The sequence below is a fragment of the Nestor notabilis genome, unplaced genomic scaffold (assembly GCF_000696875.1).
Source record: "Nestor notabilis isolate BGI_N333 unplaced genomic scaffold, ASM69687v1 scaffold16810, whole genome shotgun sequence".
NCBI classification, from domain to species: Eukaryota; Metazoa; Chordata; class Aves; order Psittaciformes; family Psittacidae; genus Nestor; species Nestor notabilis.
The window spans coordinates 19,762-33,395 of NW_009910883.1; the positions used below are offsets into that span (position 1 = coordinate 19,762).

General features: G+C 44.7%; 1 protein-coding gene across 1 annotated transcript in view; it reads left to right on the forward strand.

The window, feature by feature from the left end:
* LOC104403848 (monoglyceride lipase-like) overlaps positions 1-13,634 on the forward strand; it is a gene marked incomplete at its 3' end in the record, with an annotated part of 45,290 nt that overhangs the window by 19,101 nt on the left and 12,555 nt on the right. The window lies entirely within an intron of this gene.

Consider the following 13,634-nt stretch of genomic DNA (forward strand, 5'->3'; position numbering starts at 1 on the left):
AGGGAAAGACTCACTTAAGTTTGTGTGGCATAAAGTTCATGAGAAAGGAGATGCTGTCAGTAGACCAAAGACAATATATAGAAATAGTTACTGAACTCCAGGACACACAAGCAATTTGTTCAGAGCCACTGTGGGCCTCCAAGAGAACGTTTTTGCTCACTGTGCATGCTTAATGTCATGCCTTAGTCCCTCATTCCCTTAGAGGAGGAAGGGATAAAGGTTTTAAGTAGAGTAAAAATAACAGTATTTGAAGCAACAAACCTAGAAGGAATGATAAAACATTGTGTTTATCACATGGATCTGATACAGAGAATACCTATTCTGTTGATGGAGAAGGGCCTTTGGGGTGAAGGTTACTGTCAGGAGTGTTTCGTGCCGTATAAGGAGACGATTTGTTGCTCTCTCTTGACTAGAGAAGCATAAATATTTCATGGTTATGTTTCTATAGACTGATGTTGCTGGATTAATTAGTTCACTTAGTACAAATCTAGTTGCTCAGGCCATTTAACAACTTCCTTCTCCTACTGAAACCTAGTTTGGGTTGCAAATTCAGTTTGGTTTTCTTCGTCAGCAATGGGGAGAGAGTAAGGAGGAACCTGAAAGCAGAACAATGGAAACACAGTTGTGTTACATAAAGAGCTAATTAACTGAGCCTACATTCACTGTGAGTTAGAAAGACAATTAACATATTTTAGATATGTTAAATAATCTTTGCATCTAAAGAGGTGAGGGTGAACTTTGATGGAACACAGGTTACAGCCTGAGCTGGGTGCCAGCAAGTGCTAAGGACATAAACATCTCCACTGCCAAATTTGCTCAGATCAGGCTGTGAAGTTTATAGCTTTCCTCCACTATTTTCTCTATTCCAAATCTCTTGCTCCCGCTTTGTGTACCATCCTTTGGATATCTTTGGGTGATATCAATTATTCAATTGTGTCAGCAAAATAATTGCTTTGTGTTCCCCATCTCTTAAAGTAGCTCTAGAGTAGCTCGTAGTCTTATGAGCTTGGCATAGGTTTCCTGACCTGGCTATTTGTTCTGCTTCTGGTATTCTCATGGATAAAATCCCTAATAGAGGCACATTATCCAGGAGTTTATGAATGCAGTTCTGCGGCATGGCTAGCGTGATTTCCCAAATGAGTTGGGAAGTTACTAGGGCTGTAGTATGCATGACTTGACTGATTGATATTGTGTCTATCCTTCAGTCAAAAGAAGGAAAATTAATTTCCATTTATATTGCTGAATCTGTAGGTGCCCTGGCTCTAAACCCTGCCCAGGGCTCTGCACCACTGTTTACTGCTATGTCAGGCTGCTGCACAAAGGTTGGCACTTCACAGAGTAACAGCATTCACCCAAATTTGCGTCTTAGTATTGCCCCATATAAGGTGTCGCTGGCTCAGTTCTCCGTACATCAGGATTTGTACATTTAATCTTAGGGGTATTTCATAGTAATCCCCAGACCGCTGCACCTCATAGATATGTATTAGACAATTTCCACTGCTGTAGTGAAAATTTAATTCCAGAAGACCTCTTAGCCCTTACATCTAATATTATTAAATTGCTTTGGTTGATATCAGTGCCATGAAAGAGAAAAATGGTATTTCTTTGCAATACAGAAAGAGAAAAATGGTATTTCTTTGCAATATTTCTTTGCAATGTCTCTTATGTGGTGTTTTTAGTACCCAGGCAACATTTCTGGGTTTACTGTGGCATGCAGCTCCATGAAGGCAGAGTTCCTGCTGCTGGGCTGACTTTGCTGTGCATTTCTGCAAGGTTTAGGTATTCTGAAATGACATCCCACTTTTTCAATTTCCTTTCTATATTACTATTATTTTATTATGGCAGCATTTGATGACAGGGAAAAGAAGCAGACAAATACATTTGCTTATTGGCAATCAATTTAGGAAAGCCCTCTTAGAAGGAATACCCGTGGGAGATTCATCAAACTGGAGTGATATTGTAATTCTTCAGTCAGTCACAGGCAGATTGCAGCTCCTTTAGTTATAATGCAGTATTTTTAGGGATCTGTAAAGCTGAGAGCCAAGGAAAATGAGAGTAGAGAATGTGGCTTTGTTTTCTCATACCAAGCATTTTCAGTTGGTAAAGCACATGATGTTCCAGCTATCCTCATCTCTCTTCCTATAACATCGCATTTGCTGAGATCTTATTCTCTATGGTTGCATTCCATGGACAGAGCCCAGAACAACCACAATTTCACCTTCAAAAGTACATGTCAACTAATAGAAGTTACAAAAACATTTCCGAGATGCAAGTGCCACAAAAATGGAAGCTGGTACTTCCTAAGGGTAATGTGGCTGAAGATGAGGAAGGTGAAATACACATCCCTAGCCTGGCAGCAGTTCCTAGCCATTGGATTTGCTTGAGAACAGCCTCCCCCAACCTCCCGCGCTCTCCAGGCAGAATAAACCCTTTACCTGTCCTAGTACCCAGAGACCTCCAACTCTCTGACCCTCTTTGAAGCTGTTGAATTTCCCAGTCTCAAGTTATGTGTAACCTCAGATCAAAGCAGAGGGAAAGGTTGCAGCTCTAACAGCTTATTCATATGCTTTAGATGTTTCTAACTGAAGTTCAGCTTTCTTTTTCAGCCCTGCTGCTACTTTGTGTGTGGTGAGCGTTTCTGATGGGTTTGCAGGCCCCTCTCAGATACCTACTGCTGCTTGTGCTCCCCATTAATTTTCTCGCTGTTTTCCCCTAGTTAATAAAATGCTTACTTCCAAAAAGCAGAAAATAGCTGGAGCAGAGATGATATTTCAAATGCATCAAGTATTAGCTGGTTTTGGTTTGGGTCTTTTTCCAAGTGATTGCTGTGTTGTTCTTGCAACTGTTAAAAGACCATTTTGTTGATGAGAACAGAAGGCTTTTATTTATTCATAGCGCTGGGGAGGATTGATCTACACAGAAAGGTTAAAAAGGACTAAACACGATCAAACTGGGAGGGGGGAAATGACTAAGAAGGATGTCAGCATTAATAAGAGCAAGAATTAGGGTTGCGCTGTGAGTGAGAAGTGACAGCTCATGCACACCAGCACGAGGGAATGTTCCTGGAGAGCACTGCTCCTCGATGATGTGATCAGGAAGGCTTCAGGGCCACCTCCAGGGATGGAGTCAGGAAAGCCTTGGCAAGTGTTGTCTGGAGCTGGTTCGCAGCACAGCTGTTCCTTGGTGACTGTTAGCGGGGCTGAGTGTGGGACCTCTTACCCACAGCAATCTGTTCTCTTTCTGCTTGCTCTGATTGAGCCTACCTCACTAGAGCAGGAAAAGTTTAAACTGCTTTTCTGTAGAGACATAGGAAAGAAAGGCACTGCCTGTCTGCATTCCTCTTACAGGAGGCTTACAAGGGATTGTGAACAGTTTTATTTATTCTGTTTCAGAGAAGGGCTCCTGGTCTTCAGCATAATACATGAACATTGCTGGGAAATAAAGTTTTCCACAGCACTGTTGGAAATAACCACGGGTATGGACACGTTAGCGTTTGCAGGAGTGCAAAATGACTGTTCTCCCCATGGATCTTGTCTTCATTCATGCCCTCGCAGCAGGAGGAACCCCCCACAGAACTGAGATTTGCTTGCTCACAAATTGCACTACCTGAGCCATACCAGTAGCCGGACTGCTACTGATGTGCTCATCCTTAGACAGATGCTCTCCTTGGCTAGGAAAGAGAATACAGCACTAGCTGTGTACCTGTATTGGTGCATTCTCTTCTGGGCTCTTTCTGAAGTGATGGAAGTTGTTCTCCAGGAGAAATTCGAAGTGCTGCCCTGCCCCATGCATATATACAGGTCCTGAAGATACCGCATGCTGCAGGCAGAGCTCCCGTGGCAGGGTACCATGGCTGGTAGGCAGAGAGATTTGCAGCCATGCAAAACCAGAGTGTTTTCCACACACTGGTGTTGGGGGGGGTGGGAATGCTGTTATAGTTCCCAGGCTGGAGTGATGACTGCAAGGGGCAAGAAGAACCCCATTGTCAGGTTGAGTTCCCCTTGATCCCTCTGTATTTCCTCTGCATAAAACCCCACTCTTCAAGAGTCAGGAAAACTCTTAATGTTTCTACTAACGGTTCCAACCTACAGATTCCTGTTCCTGTTTGCCAGAGGAGGACTGTTGTGAGGGCATTTGCCACTGATAGTTGGTTAGAATTGTCAAGCACAGAAGCAAGTTCTTTAGAGCTTCAGATTAAACTTTGCAAGTACATTGCCTATGGGGAAATGAGCCCTTTTGTTCTTCACATTATCTTGACTTGTCTGTCTTTCAGTCTTTTATGATAATTCATTTGGAGTGGAGAGAGAGCTGCTAAGGGATGATTAATCTGTCTCACTGTGATAGAAGTGTATGGACATAACTCTTTGTGCATATAGCTCCAAAACCTGCTAGACTGAAAGCTCATGACAGAGAAAAAACAACAGGAATATAAGGGAACACTTAAATGATTCTTTGACCCTTGATCCACATTAAGTGTTGTGTGGACGCATGAGCCCTGTCTGGAATTCATCCATTCTCCTCTTTTAACCCAGGGGAAGATGTCAAAAGCAGGCGCTGATGTGGGCTGCGTGGTGTGTGGGCAGAGACGGAAACTGAGGGATCTACCAGAGAAGAGCCATGCTGTTCTGTCCCATCTCTCATGTTCTCTCTTGGAAGCATCTGCTGCAGGTTCCTCTTAGCAGGGAATCCTGAAGGAAATGGCTCTTGGGCACAGAGCACCACCAGTGCTGGTTTATCCCTGTTTTGACTCCGTATGCAGTGCGGTCCCAAGCCAGCCTAGCTCACACTGGCCCTCTCCTCTCCCGGTGTTGAACAAAGGGTGCAGTCAGGCTTATCTGCCTTCCAGGGCAGCAGTGAGGACTGCTCAGGGTATGCAGGGCACTCAGGAGGTGAAACCACATTGCATAATTACAAGGTGAGAGTTCAGATACCGTCGTACACCGTGTCACCCCTTAGGCAGTGAGAGAACTGTAAGAAGCTGCACCGAAGTCCTCCTATAAGCCAAATAGCTAGTAAGTAATCTTACTTCTGCCACTCTTTTCTAACTCTGTTCCAGTTGTGGGGATTCTCATGTAAAGTGGGGCTACAGCGTGTGCTTCTCCCAGCACAGATGTGAATTACAAACATGAAGACCAAAAAACAAGATTAACTCAAGTAGAACTGGGAGTGATGTCTTGTAGCACAGGACCTCAGAGCAGCAGTGACAGCTTGCTAAGAAAACCAGCCCTTCAGCTTAAGCCTCTTTAACATTATAGGCAAAATGATTCATACTGTGAAGATGCTGCTTTCCCCATGCATTGGACAGGCTTTTGAACACACTCTTTTAACCAAATAGTGTGTTTTCTCTTTGCTTTCTCCGACATTGCTGCATGGAGTTGGGCTCTGTTGGTGGTTGTGAGATTGTACCTCCCAGAGGATCCACAGCTTGTGTGCTTACCACACAACGATGCTGAAATGTGCCTAGAATACAGGGTAGCCCAAGGGGAGTATCCTGTGGCCCAACTGTAAGTACTTGGAGCTGGGTTTGTGTTAAACAGGAGTGTGCACTCTCTTACTGTTATTTTTGAGAAGCTCATTACAGACTTGTGCAGCCCAGTCCTGCTCAGTCATCTCAGCTTTGAGTCTGCCACTTTAGCACTCACCCCCCATTCACACTGGGATCACACAGTCCCGAATCTCTGCCTGCACCACATGGCATCTTCCAGGGCAGTAAACATTGCTTCTGTTTGAGGAGAGCAGCTACACAACAGCGAGAAAACACGAGGTGAATCATAAAAGCAAATACCTACAGATTCTCGCGCTCTAGGGGAAGCCACGAGCTGGGACTTGGAAATGCAAGTGTGGCTTTTATTTAGGTTGCAGATGAAGCAGCACCGTGGAGCCAGGAAGCAGCTAGACCACAGCAGACTAAAAATAAAGAGGCAGTGAGGCTGCACACGGCTGGTGGCTCTGGCAGTGCACACATAAGCTGCAGTGGAGTGTTGCGCTTAATACATTTGTATTAGGAAAGGTGCAGGGGATACTCAGAGGTGTTTCCTCCCTATTCCATTCGGGAGATGAGGCTTCTTTGTTTCATGGACGTGAGCCATGCTGATCCAAAAGTGGGGAAACCCAGTCCTGTACCTATCTTTTAGGCAAGGAGGGTTGGAAATTGTGAGGAGGGGATACACCTTTAGCAGAGCCACAGAGACAAGAATTCCTAAAATCAAACATGTAGTGTCACCTAATGTGTGCTATGAAAACTTGCCAAGCCAAGCTGGGCTGCTCAAAGTGATCTCTTTGTTTATCTGGCCAATTATTTGTTTTTAAGTCAGATTTAATTGTGGTATAATCAGTGATACAAGACAGGCAGGTCAGTTCTGTGCTATAACCCAGAGCTGGATGCTGGATGCAGGCATTGTTTGGATGGGGGGGAAGGCAATTCAGATGCTTTTTCATCACTGCCCCTGTGCGTGGATATCACTGGGTGGTAATGCTGAACTGCAGTAAGGATTGCCAAGGAATGGTTATGGTTTCCTTAGTTCCCTCAGTTACTCTGCTCCTTGCAACAGCTCAACCATTTCCTCACTGTTGTAGATCCACCCTATAACAATAAGTTATTGAATAAACAACAACATATCATCCAGTTGAACAGGATCTTTGGCTCAGGTCCTGGCTGAGCTGAGCTTGTTCTTTGTGCAGCAGAGGTGTGGGCTGGGACACCCTTTACTCCCTCCGTCTTGCCCCATCCATCCTCTGTCATGAGCCGTCCTCGTTCCTTGCTCCACCAGGTGATGAGGAGAAGGTGCTGCAGAGCCAGCTCTCCCGGTTTGCTGCAAGCCCACTCAAGGAAGGAAACCCCTTTGGGGTGCGCTGAGATCTGAGGAGCTGGCTCTTTACTCCGAAAGAAAGGGGCCGTGCAACCCACCCTAGTGCTCCTAATTATTCACTGCTTACAAATGAGCAGAGGGAGAAATGTCAGTGGGTCATTCCATGAGATAGTACATCTCCTCAGCAGCTGCTTCTTGAACAAAGCCTCGCTGTTGGCCTTCACACAAGGAGGCGTGAGGCTGTAACAACGGGCCCCAGTGAGAGGGGACACAGTGGTAGGAGGAACAGAGTGCTCCCTTTTGAGCGCAGCCACTTTGAGCGTGGAGCTGTCAGCACTGGCCACTTTCCAGGCTGTGCTCCTCAACCTGCCACTGTTAACTGTTAACAGACAGACTGCATGACAGAGGAAAGACATGTCATTCATTCGGGGAACTTAAAAGGCATCCTTCTTCCTATGAGACTTGAGTCCTTCTGGCTCCCTTCCGTGACTCTGCATCTCAGATCAGAGATGCCCTCTGTGATAAAGAGGAGGGGGCCACTAAATGTTGGGACTAAGTGATAGGAATTTTGGATGAGTGGTCCTGATAACCAGCACAAAGTGTTTGCTTTGGTGATTAAGAGACACTAAAGAGGAAATAGCCCTGACTGAATGAAGCTCATTTTGTTCATAGTTTTGCTGCTTTTGTCTCAAAGATCTGTGCAATTGTCACTTGTCCTCAGTCTGTACAGATATAAATGAATCTTCACATCAGGGTCAATTCTGCTTCAACACCTCCTCAGGTAAATCCAGGACAACTCTGTCACCATGTCAGAAAACAGGCTCAGGCATGTAACTCATAACAGCATTTCCTATTAGTGAAGGGGGTTGGCAATCTTAGTAATGTTTTCAACAGCTTACTTGCTGTCCCATAACCAGCTTTGCTAGCTGCAGGCAGATGTCTGCATGCAAGATGGTTGAGAGTGAAAGGACAAGGACCAGATGGTTATTAAAGAGCTAAGACCAAGAGAACAGATCATTTCATGTTGCCAGCTACATCTGTTATCTGGGGCTACTGGACAGACATCAAACTTGCTTCAAACTTTGCGCCAGGGGTCATTTGCTTCACTGACTTCCATGGCAGGACATTAGTTCATATCAGCAAGGGCTTTCGCCTCAAGAAGCATCAGAAGAATCTGTATTCTTCGAAGGAAAATTCATAAACAGATGCTGCATATACTATCAGTGGACCTTTACAATTAGTGGTGTGGCTGGTGGGATGGAGAGCACTTTCAGTCAGTGTACAGGGGTACCAGACTGTAGAAAGTTTGCATATGCTGGAAGGCTGCTATTCACAGGGACCTTGACAGGCTGAAGAAATGGGCTGGCAGAGACCTCATGAAGTTTTAACAAAGGCACTTGTGAAGCTCTGCATTTGGGATGGAGTAACCCCATCCAGCATTAAAGCTTGGCCACTGAATGAATAGAAAGCAGCTCTGCAGAAAAGGACCTGAGCATCCTTGCAGACAACTTGAACATGGGTCGACAGTGTGACCTTGTGGTGAAGAAAGCCACCACATACTGAGCTGTACTGGAAAGATTATAGCCAGCAACTCCAGAGAAGTGATTATTCTCTTCCATTCAGCATTTCTGAATCACTGGGTCCAATTTTCTCCCCAGTAAAAGGAAAACATTGACATAGTTGAGCAAGGCCATAGGAAGGCTTTCAAAACAATTAGGGTACTGGAGAACAAGATGTACAAATAGAGGCTGATAAAACTGGGTTTATTTAGCCTTAGAAGAGAAGGGTAAGAGGGGATCTTATTGCTGTCTACAAGTCCCCAGTGGGAGGGTGTGGAGACAGCAAAGCCAGACTCTCTTGGACGTGCATGGTGATAGGATGAGAGGCAATGACACAATGACAGCATGAGAAATCCCGATTATGTACAAGGAAAAATGTTGTCACCATGAGGACAGTGAAATGCTGGAGCAGCAGCCAGAGAGGTGGGGAAATCTCTAGCCTTGGAGATATTTAAAGCTCAGCTCAAGGCCCTGAACAACCCAATTGAATGGGAAACACTCTGAGCAGGGGCTTGAACTTGATAATCTTTATAGGTCCCTCCCAGCCTCAGTTATTCTTTATGAACTAAAGCTCATCCTAGCTGCTGGTATTTGGGATGTTGCTTCCAGAATTAAAGAACAGAAAGTTTTGAAATGGGTGAAGAAATGACCCTCTTAAAAGGAGACTTTAATGGTATCTGCAGTTAAGAGCTGCTTCCTCTTCAGGGAGATGGTTTTTGATGTGTTTGCACAAGGAAAAAGAAGGAAGCATGTTTATTTTCACCTTCACAGGAACAGTTTTTCCTTAGCAACAGCATCTCATGAATGTGACAAGCTTTGCTATTGTTTACTTCTCAGATGTGCCTAATTTGGAAGAGGTTGTTTCAGAAGCTAATTACTGATGATTCCTCACCTATAAATGTATCTTCATAGTGATGTGGAGTTTGTCACCCTATTGAGTTACAAATGACTGCTCCAAGTCACTGAACACCATTTGAAGAGCACAGAACTTCTGTGTATATGGCTCCAATTGGATTAAAACATAGTCTGGTTTCCTTCAGTACCTTTTTAGATTGAGACCAGGCATCAAAGGAGCACAGTCCATCCCAGGTTAGTGTCTAGTTCAGCACTAATCTGGAGGAACAGCCTTATTAAGAAGGGCAGTATTTAAAGAGAGCTTGTATTTGCACTGAACAGAGGCAAAGGACAGGCAGCTTTACAAAGTAAAATGATAACCAGTTGATAAATGACCTAAAACTGCTATTTCATCTTCATTTTTAACGTACTCTGTGCCCTACCTACATTGGAAACTACTGAGTAAAGTTGTTTTAGCTGAACTAACAGCTGCAGTATCGTGAGAAATCATTCAGTAAAGGAAGCAAAACTTTTCCAAACTTTGAATGAGAGAATTGATTTTCCTTATAACATGAGTTTGAAGGCATCGGAGCTCACTTAGGCTGCACGCGTTTGCATGTTCGGATCAAAACCGTGGCAGTGTCATCCTGTTTTTCACTAAAGGTGAGATTAACAAATTCCCTGGGCCTGCCCCAGGCAGAACTACTGCACCGTGGTGGTTAGCACAGTGTAAAATGCCAAGAGCTGGTACAGGGTCCAAGCATCCGACAGCCACGCATCAGCCCCCCACAGAGCACGGTCCTTTCATGGCCTGTGTTTGCTCATTCATAGAGCGTGGTGTGTTGTTACAGAGCTGGCATGCCTGGTTCAAACTGGTGGATTTCCTCCATCAATAACTAGCCCTGGTGATTTCCATGGGAATAGCTCTGTCTGCTACAGACCATGAGCCCTTTAAGGAACTGTCTCACAAGTCCTAAAACGAATAGACATCTTTCTTACTGCAAGAGATGCAGAGACTTTCTAAAACCCAAAATGTCCTCTGCAAACAAGACATTGAATATTGCAGCAACGGGCCCTTAAAGCAAAATAAACAATTAATGAGGGAAAAATTAATCCTTTTTTGACTCACATACTTGGATTCTTCCCTCTTTAATCAGTCTGCGTGTTGCAGAGAAACATATTTGGTTACAGTGTCTCGTGTTTTCAGTTAATCATGTTCCTCCTTTTGCACATTCATTTTGAATGTGAAACAGGACATTGATTTGCTTATTAAAACATACTCCTATTAGCAGCACAGACAGGAAGACACTCCCTGCATTATCTAGGCTTTCTATCTGCATCTATCTATCTATAGCATCCCTGTCTTATTCACACTTGGCCAAAGCTCAGGTTTTAAGCCAGTTTGGTTGCTCCAAGCACTGTGCTGGTGGAGCAGGCTCTCCCAGGCTCCTGATCCTCTGACTCTTAGAAACCTCTCACTTTCTGTCCCAGGGTATTTCTGCTCACTTATGTACCATGTAGCCCTTGGACCTTCCCTCATTCTGCCTCTCCTTCGCCCTTGAGGCATCAGACTGGTCTTATATGTGCCAGACATATTTGCCTCTTGCTCCTTCAGGGATGGTGCCAGTGTGTGCACACTGCAGCTTCTCTTTAGTGTCAGAATGCCTTCCATTTAAAAACATGTTTATAATATGATTCTTAGGTGGTCTGGGGGGTTATCTCTCAATTACTTGAGCTCTGTGCCTCCACACACAGAATACATGCTTGCACCCTCTGAAGGTGGTAGCTAAATGTCACTAACTCCAGTGGGGCCACTATTTGACTCATGGGTTTTAAGGTTGTTTTTCCTATATTAGTGAGAAGCTGACATGTCTTGGAGTGTTCTTTTAGAGAAGAAAGGATCATTTTAGCTGACAAAAAGGTGTACAGGGAACTATGAGAGTCATGGCTGGTGATCTGGGAAAATGATTCCAGAATTTTAAGAAATGAATCTTCATTAATCTCTGGCAGTGTGATCCATTTCGTTTCCAAGCCCTTTAGTAAAGCAGAACATCTGGTTGGCCTCTGGTTCGCTCTCCAACCCAGATGAGATTTTCCAGCATCACAATAACATTCCTTTCAGCCTTGAACATCTCCTGTCTTTATAATAACAAAGTGAGGACTGCAAAAGATCTCACAAAACCTAAGGCCATCTGGAAGAAGTCTTACCTGAAGGTGTGTGTGGAGCCCACTTTGAAGTCATCTGTGCATTCTGGCAGTCAGGGAGCTGGTTGCAGTGGACGTGTTTCAGTTTCATAATGCACTAAGACATGAAGTGAGAACTCCTCAACCCATTTCTAAGTAAGAGCCAGTCCTCAGGTGACAGCATGTCTTGGTCTGTGCCAGCTGTGAACAAATTTTAATGACCTGAGTTAGAAAAGGTCTTTTGCTTGATATTCTGAAGACTTCCCTTGATGGCACACAAGGGCTGGCCTAGAGTCTGTTAGTTTCAATAGACAGCATTTTAGGAGCCATGGAGATCTCTTGCGGGTAACGCTCCCCATTAATCATATGACTGATCCTATATGATTCAGATCAGGAGGTGGCTCATCCTGTATTGCAGTAGTAGACTGTGCAAGAAGGTGTTTGGAAACGCCTGCTTGGCTTTGCAACAGCTTCATTGTAGGCCTCTGAAAAAACACCTCATCGTATCTCGGGTCACTCACGGCAAAATCCAGTTGTGGTATCAACCCAGTTCCAGAGAGCTTGCAGATGAGAAGCCCTGAGCTCCAAGAATGCAAAACTTCCTGTGAATGGCTCTTCACAGGCTGCGAGGGAGATTTAGCCAGTGAAAAGAGCAGCTTAGAGTAAAATATCTCACCAGTATTTCAAGGGATGAGGCAGAAAAATAAGAAAGGTTAAATTGCAGCTGTATAATGTTTTCTTATGTCCAAATGATAAGCATTTGCTCTCAGAACTGCTAAGGAATGGGCTGTCATATGTCCATAATTGCATGCTGATTGACTAGTTTGGTAGTTCCATATTCTTTTACTGAATTTGTATTCAGGATTGCACCTGGAAACTTGACCACTCCACAAACAATGCAGTAAAGTTATTCTCTGACTGTGCTTTCATGCACCCTCCATCAGTATTCCCATGAATGGGAATAACCTCTTTTAATCACAGGTGACATTTCCCAGGGCATTATAACCAATGCCACAGAGCCCGTCCTGTGCACTTGGGGGTTAAATTCTCTGAAGATCCTGTCTGCAGATTCAGTTCCTGGGGAAGGCTGTTATACCCACAGCATCTCTAATGCTGGGATTTATTCCGGGCTTGGCAGTACTCTCCAATTTGAGAATCCTTGTTTAGCTTCAAAAATGAAGTAAAAAAGGAAAGTGCTGAATTGTAGATGGTACAAAGACTAATGCTCTCAGCCCAGATCCCTTAGCATTGACGTCCTCCACACTGCACTGATTTTCTGGCTCTGAATTTATCAAAGACAAAGCGTGCCAGGAGACCCTGGCAGTTTGTCTGATGCTAAAGAATAGGCAGCCTGGTCCATAGTGGTGCCAAGTTCATGCTCAGTTCTGTGGACGGGAAAGAGGGATTGGGGGTTTTCTGAACTGTGACTGCTTGACCCAACCTGCTATTTCGGTTACAATCCTGTGCCTTTTCATGAGCTTTGCACTTATCCTGCCCAGATTTTGAAGAGAGCTTTCTCTGAGCTGCCAATATGCCCTCTCTGACTGAGTGCCAAGTAGCTTGCATAGCCCAAAAGCAACGTACAGGTCCGTAACCTTCAACAGCTCAACACTTGTACCTGTGTGTTGTTCACTGAAGCGCAGACCTGCCAGCTAGTACTCGTTGTCTACTGTCAATCAGCCATGATTTGAAATGAGTAATAGAGCACAGAAAGCAATAACCTGCCTGTTTGATCCAGGCTCATTTGGGAGATATGTATGTAGTGAGGATTTCAGAGTTGCAGGGAGGAGTTACAGGGAAAATGGGATCAAGTGCCAAAAAGCAGCTGAAACAATAACACTGAAATCAATCTCTGCCGAGAAAGGACAAAGCTTTGCTGCAAGACCAATTCAGTGGAGCTATTTTCTGCCGTGCTCCTTTCCCCGTGACTTTCTCCATGCCCCAACTAAATACTACCCAGCCATGAGCCAACTGGCAGCTATGGGCTTCTGCTCTGGCACGCTGGGCAGGGCTGTTCCACCCAGGAATGCTCCCTGCCAGACCCGCTTAATCAGAAGGGTTCTTCTTAATTGTGTTGCTCCTGGTCAGGTCTGGCAGGGTTTGAGGAGCTACAGCTCTGTGTGGATATAAGGAAAATAAGCCTACCCTTATTTCAAGTAATCCACCTGCCAGTCACCCACTGAGCTTGTGCAAAGTGGGTATGCAAAGCTATCAATCAGCTCTGAAGAACGGCGATTCCCTAATGTCG